General features: G+C 41.8%; 1 protein-coding gene and 1 pseudogene across 11 annotated transcripts in view; one reads left to right on the top strand and one right to left on the bottom strand.

Moving 5' to 3' along the window:
* The window catches only part of OCA2 (OCA2 melanosomal transmembrane protein), a 381,861-nt gene that overhangs the window by 171,088 nt on the left and 198,508 nt on the right, over positions 1 to 12,265 (bottom strand). The window lies entirely within an intron of this gene.
* On the top strand, positions 9,137 to 11,403 carry LOC103783237 (large ribosomal subunit protein uL18-like; annotated as a pseudogene).

Genomic DNA, 12,265 nt, shown 5'->3' with positions numbered 1-12,265 from the left:
ACTAGAAACAAATTAAAAACAAAATGACAGAGATTAAAAATAAACAAATGGGCAATTCCAAGGAACTTACAGTCCAGACAAAATGATATAGACCCCAAACTCCCTGCTTACTCCTGCCAAGCACACCTATAAACCCTGGGAATAAAGCAAGAGGCAACTAAAGGAGAATTCGGAAAGGTGGTAAGAGGAGAGGAAACTGTTTGGGACCTGATATGGTTTGCCTCTGTGTCCCCACCCAAATCTCATCTGGTAGCTCCCGTAATTCTCATGTGCTGTGGGAGGGACCTTGTGGGAGATAATTGAATCATGGGGGGCTGCTCTTTCCTAGCTGTTCTCATGACAGTGAATAAGTCTCACGAGACCTGATGGTTTTAAAACGGGAGTTTCTCTGCACAAGATCTCTCTCTCTGCCTGCTGCCATCCATGTAAGATGTGACTTGCTCTTCCTTGCCTTCTGCCATGATCGTGAGGCCTCCCCAGCCGTGTTGACCTGTAAGTCCATTAAACCTCTTTCCTTTGTAAATTGCCCAGTCTGGGGTATGTCTTTATTAGCAGCATGAAAATGGACTAATACAGGAGCCCAGGAAAATGGGAACAGCACAGCTGCAGGGTGTATTTCATCCCTCAAAATCAGCATTTCCAGACCAACTCCCAATATAGCAAGAGAAGACAGCTAGGTGGGCTTGTTCCTCCCTTGGATGAAAATATATCAGGGGAACATGCCCCCCTGGCAAGTAAGATTAATAAAAGCCCTGCCAGCAAAGGTAACCATGGGGGGCATCCCATCCCCTACAAAGAGATACCAGTGACTGGACAGAACCTGAGGAGGGACCCCACTATACCTCACACCTGGGATCTCAGGCCAAGAGACACCCAGGTTAAGAGCCATGTGCTATGGTATTCTACTGGGAGACCTGTAAGTCCATTAAACCTCTTTTTTTTTTTTGTAAATTGCCCAGTCTAGGGTATGTCTTTATCAGCAGCATGAAAATGGACTAATACAGGAGCCCAGGAAAATGGGAACAGCACAGCTGCAGGGTGCATTTTGTCCCTCAAAATCAGCATTTCCAGACCAACTCCCAATATAGCAAGAGAAGACAGCTAGGTGGGCTTGTTCCTCCCTTGGATGAAACAATACCAGGGGAACATGTCCCCCTGGCAAGTAAGATTAATAAAAGCTCTGCCAGCAAAGGTAACCATGGGGGGCACCCCATCCCCTACAAAGAGATATGTGGTGAGTGGACAGAACCTGAGGAGGGACCCCACTACACCTCACACCTGGGATCTCAGGCCAAGAGACACCCAGGTCAAGAGCCATGTGCTCATCAATAGCACATGGCTCATGAAATGTCCTGAGGCCCCCACAGGAAGGGGGATGCCATCTCAACAAACACTTAGCCATGGAAGCCTCTTCACTTCTGCAGACCTGAAACTCCTCTCCACAGGAAGAGACATCTGGGCAGCCCAGCCTGGGGAAATCCCTTCCAGCCCTCAAGGCAGCACCCAGCAGCACCGGAGAAACCAAACAGATCAAAGTAGCACTGCAAGATCTCTGAAAATTAAATCTTCATTTGAACAACAGGCTATGTAAATAGTCTATAACCTGTGTGCTAAACTTAAACAGGTTGACTGCCTGCTGAAATAAAACAGTTATTTATGACTCAGAGTCTCCTAAAATAATAGACAAAATATCCAGGATACAATCAAAAGTCACCTGTCATATCAGAAACCGAGAAAATCACAACTTGAATGGGAAAGGACAAACACCTGATGCCAACACTGAGATATATCGGATGCTGGATTATCTTAAAAGGATTTTAAGGCAGCCTTCATAAAAATGTCTTAACAATCAGTTAACACCTTCTCTTGGAACAAGTGAAAAATGAAAAACTATGGGAAGAAACAAAAGATATAGAAAAAAGAACCAAATGGAAATGATAGATCTAAAATATACAATAACAGAATTTCTTTTTTTTTAATTTTATATCATCAATACAAATTTTACAGCATCTTCAATCTGAAAACATCCTAAGAGCAATCTCTTCCTTGATGAAGGCTGTGTGTGTGTGTATATATATATATATTTACATGAACTATACGTATATGTGTGTGTATTTACATGAACTACCCTTCTCAGAGCTCCCAGAGTGGTTTGTCTGGGTCTGTTACAACCTTTATCACATTCTCTCTTGTATTGTAGTGATATAGAGCAAAAATGTAAACGAGACCTGGTGCCTTCCCTCACGTGAGGAAGCAGTTTGATATAGACATCTCAGGGTAAGATTAGGTTACTGTGGAAGCTCATAGTGGAGGAATTAATGTATAATTGGAGACATCAAGGAAGGCTTCCTAGAAGGCGTCGTGTCTGAGTCTTAAACTACAGGTTAGACTGAGCCACACATGAAGAGAAGTTAGAGGACCCACAATTCAGGTATTTTACTATTCAAATTGAGGCTTTCTAGTAACCAAAAGGTTGGGATACATTCTCAAAGCAGGAAACAGCATAAATTACAGCCTGCAAGACTTAGCTACCCTTGAGTGCTATATTTCATGGGCTTTTCACTACAACTGCTTTCATTTCAGATCCCTCAACTCATGCTCTGTCTCACCTTTGAGGTCTAGCACATGTAGTAGGATAATGTGGGAGCATTTTCTCTTACAGAAACAAGAACTGCAGCTCAGGTGGTGGTACACATGCTCAGTTCCTGCCACACCCCTTAAGATGAGTCATCCTGTCTGGACATGAAGAAAGGCCCCTGGGGCTCCACATGCCAAAAGGTATGTCTGAGGGTATGTCAGAGGCAGCTGGGCAGGTGCTGACATCTGAGGTGCCTGGCCTGCCTGGAGCTGGCACCTCAGCCCTCCTTTCTCCTTCGCACTTCTGAGTCACCGTGGGAAAGTGTATCAGCCAGTGCCCATCCATCATGGGGCATTTGTTCAACATCAGAGCCTCACTGCCCTTCATTGACATAACTTGAGGCATTCCGAGGTTATCAGGGATTTGCTAGCCTGTCAGAGCCAGGGAATGGGCAGGCTGTCTGGGGAGGATGTGCCATCCAGGAGGGATGCCATTTTGATGTACCTGTTTGGTCACTGGCTCTAATTGGTCCATGGACAGGCTGGACAGAATGAAGGTGTGAAGAAAAGAGCTTGGGCTTTAGAGCCAACCCTGACTCATCACCTCCCAGAGTCAAAGCCTTGGAAAGATACCCAGATCTCTGGAGCCTCAGTTTCCTCCAAGGTAGAAGAGAGAAGATAGCACAGTTCTGAAGGCTGGAAGTCCAAGATCCAGGCACCAGCATTTGGGGTCTGATGAGGGCTACATCCTCACACAGTGGAAGAGCAAGCCCAATAACAGAATTTCTTAAAGCTTCTTGATATGCACTCAATAGTAGAGATAATAAAGAAAAGAATCAGTGAATTTGAGGGCAAATCAATAGAATTCACCCAATGTAAACAGCAAAGAGAAAATATATTTTTTTAAAAGGGCAGAGGTGTAATGGAGCCTCAGGGAACTGTAGGACTATTTTTAAAATCTAATATTCATGTCATTGGAGTACTAGAAGGATAAAAGAATTAGAGTGAGGTTAGAAAAGTACAGTAAGGAATAAAGGCTGAAATTTTCCCAATTTGGCAAAAGACACTGAACAAACCCTAGGAACAGGATAACACGATGAACCCAAAGAAATCCATATCAAAATAAATTATCAACTTTCAAAGACTAAAGACAAAGAAAAACCTTGAATGCAGCCAGAAAGTACTATGCGTTACCTACAGGAAAACACAAATTCAAATGGCAGCAAATTTCTTCTCTGACACCAGGAGAGAGGGAAGGAAATGGTACAACATTTTTCAAGTACTGAAGAAAAGCACTGTCAACCATACATTCTATATCCAGTGAAACTATCCTTGAGGAATAAAGAGGAAATAAATACACTCTCAGATAAAGAAAAAGAATTTTTTACTAGCAGACCTACCCTTAAAGATTGGCTAAAAAAAGTTCTTCAAACATAAAGAAAATTATAAAAAATAAGACAGGCTGGGTGTGGTGGCTCACACCTGTAATCCCAGCACTTTGGGAGGCCGAGGCAGGTGGATCACGAGGTCAAGAGATCGAGACCATCCTGGCCAACATGGTGAAACCCTGTCTCTACTAAAAATACAAAAATTAGCTGAGCATGGTGGCGTGCACCTGTAGTCCCAGCTACTTGGAAGCTGAGGCAGGAAAATCACTTGAACCTGGGAGGCAGAGGTGGCAGTGAGCCAAGATTGCACCACTGCACTCCAGCCTGGAGACAGAGTGAGACTCCATCTCAAAAAAAAAAAAAAAAAAAAAGACAAATTTTGGAGCATCAGGAAACAAAAGGAACTGAAAAAGCAGAAATGTGTACACACAATAGATTATTCCTTCCCCCATGAGTTGTATAGATCGATTTGATGATTTAAACAAAAATTATGTTGCCATCTGATACTCAAGAAAAGATAAAGGAATCTTAATGGAAGTGGTATTTTCACACTTCACTCAAAGTGGTAATTCTAATAAGTCATGTATGTATACTGTAGTCCTCTGAGCAACCACTCCAAAACTATACAAAGAGAAACACTAAAAAATACTATAAATGAATCAAAATAGAACTGTAAAAAATGTTCAAGTAACACACAGAAAATCAAGACAAAAGAAACATAGGTATGTACTGGAAACAGAGGAAACAAAGAGAAAATAAATACAGTAATCCTTCAGTATCCATGGGGAATTGGTTCCAGGACCTCTGTGGATACCAAACTCCATAGATGTTCAGGTCCCTTATTTAAAGGGGCATAGTATTTGCATATAAACTAAGCACATTCTTCTGTATACTTTAAATGATCCCTAGATTACTTATAGTACCTAATACAATGCCTATGCATCTCATCACTTGCATGGATTCAACATAGTAGTCAGTGCACAGAAAATTCAAGTTTTGCTTTTTGGAACTTTATGGGATTTTTTTTTTATCTGTAGTTTGTTGAACCCATGGATGCAAAAGCTATGGATATGAAAGAGCAACTTTAATTGAAATGGCATATTTAAGCATTAACATATCAATAATTACCTTAAATGTAAATTTTCTAAACATATCAATCAAAATACAGAGACCAGCAGAAAGGATTGAAAAAATAACCCAACTATATGCTGGAAAAAGATATGTTACACACACAAAAAATCTAAGCAAGAGACTATATTAATACCAGCTAAGTAGACTTCAAAGTAAAGAAAATTACTAGAGGGACAGAAAATTATTAAATAATGATAAATAGGCCAATCCACCAGGAAGATACAACAATCCTAAATATGTATGCACCAAACAACAGAGCAGCAAAATACATGAAGTGAAAAACTGCTAGAGCTGAAAGAAAAAACAAATTCATGTTTATAATTGGGAACATAAATAACTCACCCTCAGAAACTAATGGAAATGCTACATAGAAAATAATTCAAAATATGGAAGAACTGAACAACACTGAACCAAAGGGATTTAATACACATATATAAAACACTTCACCCCCAAACAGGAGAATACAGTTTTTTTCAAGTTCCCATGAAAGATTTACCAAGATGTATCATATTCTGAGTCACAAAAAAAATTCCACAAATGTAAAAAAATAAACTCATACAGAGTATGTTCTTCAACTATAACGGAATAAAGTTAGAAACTAACAGAAAGACAATAGAAAAATCTCTAAATGCATGGAAATTAACCAACATACTTCTAAATAGTCTATGGGTCAATGAAGAGGTCTCAAAGTAAATTTTAAAATATATAGAACTGAATTTTAATGAAAATGCAACACATAGAAACATATAGGGTGCAACCGAAATATAACTGTGATAAAACTTTATAACACTAAATGTTAACATTGGAAAAGAAATGAAATCTCATATCAACAATCTAAGTTCCTACCTCAAAAACACTTGCCAAAAAAGAGTAAAATGCATCAAAAGAAAGCTTAAGGAAAGGAACAATAAAGATCCCAGAAGAAATCTATCGAGTTAATATAGGACAACACTAATGAAAATCAAAGGAGAAAAGGCTGTTTCTTTGGGTAAAATCAGTTAAATTGACAAACTTCTAAAAAGACTGACCAAAAATTAAAGGAGAGAGACACAAATCACCAATATCAGGAATGAAATACGAAATTTTACTACATATATTTCAGACATTAAAATGATAATAAAGGAATATTATCAACAACTTTACCATCACAAATTTGGCAACTAAAAAGAAACAAACCAATTCCTCAAAAAACACAAAGTATGAAAACACAGATAAAATCTATAATCTGAATAGCCCTTTAGCCATGAAAGAAATTGAATTATTAATTTGAAAGTTTCCTTTTAAAAAAAGATTCCAGACTCCTGGTTTTGTTGCAGGAAGTCAGGGACCCCAAATGGAGGGACTGGCTGGAGCCGTGGCAGAGGAACATAAATTGTGAAGATTTCATATTAATATGGACATTTATCAGTTCCCGAATAATACTTTAATAATTTCCTATGCCTGTCTTTACTTTAATCTCTTAATCCTGTTATCTTCATAAGCTGAGGATGTACGTCACCTCAGGACCACTGTGATAATTGTGTTAACTGTACAAATTGATTGTAAAACGTGTGTTTGAACAATATGAAATCAGTGCACCTTGAAAAAGAACAGCATAACAGCGATTTTTATGGAACAAGGGAAGACAACCTTAAGGTCTGACTGCCTGTGGGGTCGGGCAAAAAGAGCCATATTTTTCTTCTTGCAGAGAGCCAATAAACGGACGTCCAAGTAGGAAAGATATCACTAAATTCTTTTCCTAGCAAGGAATATTAATATTAATACCCTGGGAAAGGAATGCATTCCTGGGGGGAGGTCTATAAACGGCCACTCTGGGAATGTCTGTATTATGCAGTTGAGATAAGGACTGAGATACGCCCTGGTCTCTTGTAGAACCCTCAGGCTTACTAGGGTGGGGAAAAACTCCACCCTGGTAAATTTGTAGTCAGACCAGTTCTCTGCTCTTGAACCCTGTTTTCTGTTGTTTAAGATGTTTATCAAGACAATACGTGCACCGCTGAACATAGACCCTTATCAGTGGTTCTGCTTTTGCCCTTTGCTTTATGATCTTTGTTGGACCCTTATCAGTGGTTCTGCTTTTGCCCTTTGTCCTGTTCCCTCAGAAGCATGTGATCTTTGTTAGACCCTTATTAGTGGTTCTGCTTTTTGCTCTTTGATGCATGTGATCTTTGTACTTACTCTCTGTTCTTACACCCCCTCCCCTTTTGAAACCCTTAATAAAAGCTTGCTGGTCTGAGACTCAGGCAGGCATCACAGTCCTACCAATATGTGATGTCACCCCCAGCAGCCCACCTGTAAAATTCCTCTCTTTGTACTGTCTCTATTTCTCAGCTGGCTGACACTTATGGATAATAGAAAGAACCTACGTTGAAATATTGGGGGCAGGTTCCCCCAATACTGTTTCACTAGAAAATTCTACCGGGCCTTTGTCTCCCACTCCCACTAGAGCTTGGGATTTATCTCTACTGTTCCATGTCCACCACCTCTGGAGCCCCCAGTGACTTTGTCACAGTCTCTGTTGCCCTGTGATCTGCAGGTACTGGGAGACACATAGCTAAGATGCCAGGACATCCTGAAAGCTGGGAAATGAAACTGTTTACATTCAGGAATGTGGCCATAGAATTCTCTCTGGAGGAGTGGAAATACTGGAAACTGCTTAGCAGAATTCGTATAGAGATGTGGTTTAAAAGAAGGACAGAAACCTGATCTCTGGGTCTTGATGTCTCTAAGCTAAACCTGGTGACCTTTTTGAAGGAAAGAAAAGAGTGAGGAGACAGTAGCCATACAGCCAGGTGTGATTGTATATATCTGCTAAGCATCTTAGTGATTTGACTCTCCTGCTTCAGCCCAGCCCACAGATGAGATTGTGACATATTGACTCTGCACCTTGAAGATGTGACTCTCTTTTCCAGCCTTGGTGCTGCCCACAGGTGGCATTGTGACATATGGCTGGGCCTTTCATCCAAATGATGTGTGATTGTGACGTACACCTCTGTCTGGAACCTGAATGACTTGACTTTTCTGCCTGGTCCCAACCCAAAAGTCATGTGACTCTTCTTCAGCCTGCACCCTACCACAAAAGGATTGTGATGCATCACTGCACTCAGCACCTAGATGATGTAACTGTCACCTTTTGCCTGGACCTTGCATATTTAAGGTTGGATTGTGACATATACTTTAGCCCAGCTCAGAGTTGTGATGATGACACTCATACCACAAACCAGCCAACAGGAGAGATGCTGGCATTTGTAGCTAGACTTAGAGAAAGGAATAAATTTCTGGGTCTTCTGTAGGCAATGTAACTCTCCTTCCTGGGTCCTGCCTATAGGAAGCATAAGGACCTGTCTGTGTATCCATCACCCAGCTGTTGTGACTCTCCTTTTTTGACTGAAACCTGACACAAAGGGTGATTGTGACATATCACTGGGCCCAGAATCTAGTCTCTGGTGTGTCTTTATTAGCAGTGTGAGAACAGACTAATACAGTAAATTGGTACCAGCAGAGTGGGGCATTGCTGAAAAGATAGCCAAAAATGTGGAAGCGACTTTGGAACCGGGTAACAGGTAGAGGTTGGAACAGTTTGGAGGGCTCAGAATACAGAACAATGTGGGGAAGTGTGGGACTTCCTACAGACTTGTTGAATGGCTTTGACCAAAATGCTGATAGCAATATGGACAATAAAGTCCAGGCTGAGGAGGTCCAAGACGGACATGAGGAACTTGCTGGGAACTGGAGCAAAGGTGACTCTTCTTATGTTTTAGCAAAGAGACTGGTGGCATTTTGCCCCTTCCCTAGAGATTTGTGGAACTTTGAACTTGAGAGAGATGACTTAGGGTATCTGGAGGAAGAAATTTCTAAGCAGGGCAGGTCTCTGTTGATCCATGATGGGGATCTCTGTTCTGCAGGATGGGGTTTGTAAAGTTGTTAAGAATAAAGCCTACTTTAAGAGATATCAAGCAAAATTTAGAAGACGGCAAGAGGGTGAAACTGAGTATTATGCTTGGAAATGCTTGGTGATACAGGACAAAAATAAATACAACACACCCAAATACAGGATGATAGTTTGTGTAACACACAGAGATATTATTTATCAGGTTGCTTATGCCCGTACAGAAGGGGATATGATAGTACGCACAGCATATGCATGTGAACTACGAAAATATGGTTTGAAGGTTGGCCTGACCAATTACGCTGCGGTGTATTGTACTGGCCTGCAGGCTTCTCAATAGGTTTGGCATGGAAAAGATCTATGAAGGCCAAGTGGAGGTGACTGGCGAGGAATACAATGTGGAAAGCATTGATGGTCAGCCAAGTGCCTTTACCTGCTATATGGATGCAGGCCTTGCCAGAACTACCAGTGGCAATGAAGTTTTTGGTGCCCTGAAGAGAGCTATAGATAGAGGCTTGTCTATCCCTCACAGTACCAAATGATTCCCTGGTTATGGTTCTGAAAGCAAGGAATTTAATGCAAAAGTACACCGGAAGCACATCATGGGCCAGAATGTTGCAGATTACATGTGCTACTTAATGGAAGAAGATGAAGATGCTTACCAGAAACAGTTCGTTCAATACAGGAAGAACAGTGTAACTCCAGACATGTAAAAGAAAGCTCATGCTGCTATATGAGAGAATCCCATCTAGGAGAAGAAGCCCAAGAAAAAAGTTAAAAAGAAGTGGAACTGTCCCAAAATGTCCCTTGCTCAAAAGAAAGATTGAGTAGCTCAAAAGAATGCAAGCTTCCTCAGAGCTCAGAAGTGGGCTTCTGAGAGCTAAACCAAACAATTTTCCATGAGGATTTTTCAGATGAAGATCATAAACTTATTGACAGCAAAAAAAAAAAAAATGAACTTTATAAGCAGCAAAGCATTCAAGAAGTGACTTGGGTTCTGTTAAAGGTATTCAGCTTTAAAAAGAAAACAGCATAAAAGTTTGGAAAATTTGCAGCCTGACAATGCAATAGAATAGAAAATCTCATTTTTTGAGGAGAAATTTAAGCCAGCTGCAGAAATTTGCATAAGTAATGAGAAGCCGAATGTTAATTCCCAAGACAATGGGAAAAATGTCTCCAGGGCATGTCAGAAATCTTCTTGGCAGGCCAGGTGCAGTGGCTCACGCCTATAATCCCAGCACTCTGGGGGGCTGAGGTGGGCGGATTACGAGGTCAGGAGATCCAGATCATCCTGGCTAACACAGTGAAACCCTGTCTCTACTAAAAATACAAAAAATTAGCCGGGTGTGGTGGTGGGCGCCTGTAGTCCTAGCTACTCGGGAGGCTGAGACAGGAGAATGCAGTGAACCTGGGAGGGGGAGCTTGCAGTGAGATGAAACGGTGCCACTACACCCTAGCCTGGGCGACAGAGCAAGACTCCGTCTCAAAAAAAAAAAAAAAAAAAAAAAGAACTCTTCTTGGCAGCCCATCCCATCACAGGCCCAGAGGCCTACAAGAAAAATATAGTTTCCTGGGTCGGGCCCAGTGCCTCCCTGCCCTGTGTAGCCCAGGGACTTGGTGCCCTGCATTCCAGCCAGTCCAGTCATGGTTATATAGTTTCCTGGGTCGGGCCCAGCACCTCCCTGCTCTGTGCAGCCCAGGGACTTGGTGCCCTGCATTCCAGCCAGTCCAGCCATGGCTAAAAGAGCCAAGGTAGAGCTCGGGCTGTTGCTTCAGACAGTGGAAGCCCCAAGCCTTGGCAGCTTTCACATGCTGTTGAGCCTGCAGGTGCATGGAAGTCAAGAATTGAGGTTTGGAACCCTCCACCTAGATTTCAAAGAATGTATGGGAACACCTGGATGTCCAGGAGAAGTTTGCTGCAGGGGCAGGGCCTTCATGAAGAACCTCTGCTAGGACAGTGCAGCAGAAAAATGTGGGGTCAGAGCCACCACGCTGAGGAGTCCCTACTGGGGCACCACCTAGTGGAGCTGTGAGAAGCTCCCAGATCCCAGAATGGTAGATCCACTGACAGCTTGCACCATGCGCCTGGAAAATCCGCAGACACTCAACACTCAACCAGCCCGTGAAGGCAGCGGGGACGGAGGCTGTACCCTGCAGAGCCACAGGGACCGAGCTGCCCAAGACCATGGGAACCCACCTCTTGCATCAGCATGACCCGGATGTGGGACATGGTGTCAAAGGAGGTCATTTTGGAGCTTTAAGAAATCCTGCTGGATTTTGGACTTGCATGGGGCCTGTAGCCCCTTTGTTTTGGCCCATTTCTCCCATTTGGAATGGCTGTATTTACCCAATACTTGTACCCCCATTATATCTAGGAAGTAACTAACTTGCTTTTGATTTTGCAGGCTCATAGGCGGAAGGGACTTGCCTTGTCTCAGATGAGACATTGGACTGTGTACTTTCGAGTTAATGCTGAAATTAGTTAAGACTTTGGGGAACTGTTGAAGGCATGATTGGTTTTGCAATGTAAAGACATTAGATTTGGGAGGGGCCAGGGTGAAATGATATGGTTTGGCTGTGTCCCCACCCAAATCTCATCTTGAATTGTAACTCCCACAATTCCCACAAGTCATGGGAGGAACACAGTGGGAGGTGATTAAATTATGGGGATGGGACTCTCCTGCACTGTTCTCGTGATAGTGAATGAATTTCAGAATATCTGATGGTTGTAAAAACAGGAGTTTTCCTGCACAAGCTCTCTCTTTGCCTGCTTCTATCCATGTAAAATGTGACTTGCTTCTCCTCGTCTTTTGCCATGATTGTGAGGCCTCCCCAGACACAAAGAACTGTAAGTCCATTAAATCTCTTTCTTCCCTGTCTCAGGTATGTCTTTATCAGCAGCGTGAGAACAGACTAATAAAGCCAGTAACTGAATAAAAGGTTGAATTATGGATCATATGGTAGGTAAAATAAATAAAAGTGTGCAAAAAATACTTGGGCTTTATTTGGGCCCCATTCTTTACATTGTTGTGACTTCCAGTGTTTTCACCTGAAGGGATATTTATGAACAGAAGGGTTGTTATTATTATTTGTATTTTTTACCTTGCTAAAAATACATATTAATCTCTTAATAAAATTATCCTAGCAAATCTTAAACAACAAAATAAAAATTCTACTGAACATGTAAAGAACTAGCATCAATTCTATATAATCTTTTCCAGAAGATAAAACAGGAAGGAACACTTTCCAACTCATTTTGTGAAGCCAAAATCAGACAAAG

Source organism: Pan paniscus, chromosome 16 (genome assembly GCF_029289425.2).
Source record: "Pan paniscus chromosome 16, NHGRI_mPanPan1-v2.0_pri, whole genome shotgun sequence".
Classification (NCBI taxonomy): Eukaryota; Metazoa; Chordata; class Mammalia; order Primates; family Hominidae; genus Pan; species Pan paniscus.
This window is presented reverse-complemented; position numbering and strand designations above follow the sequence as displayed.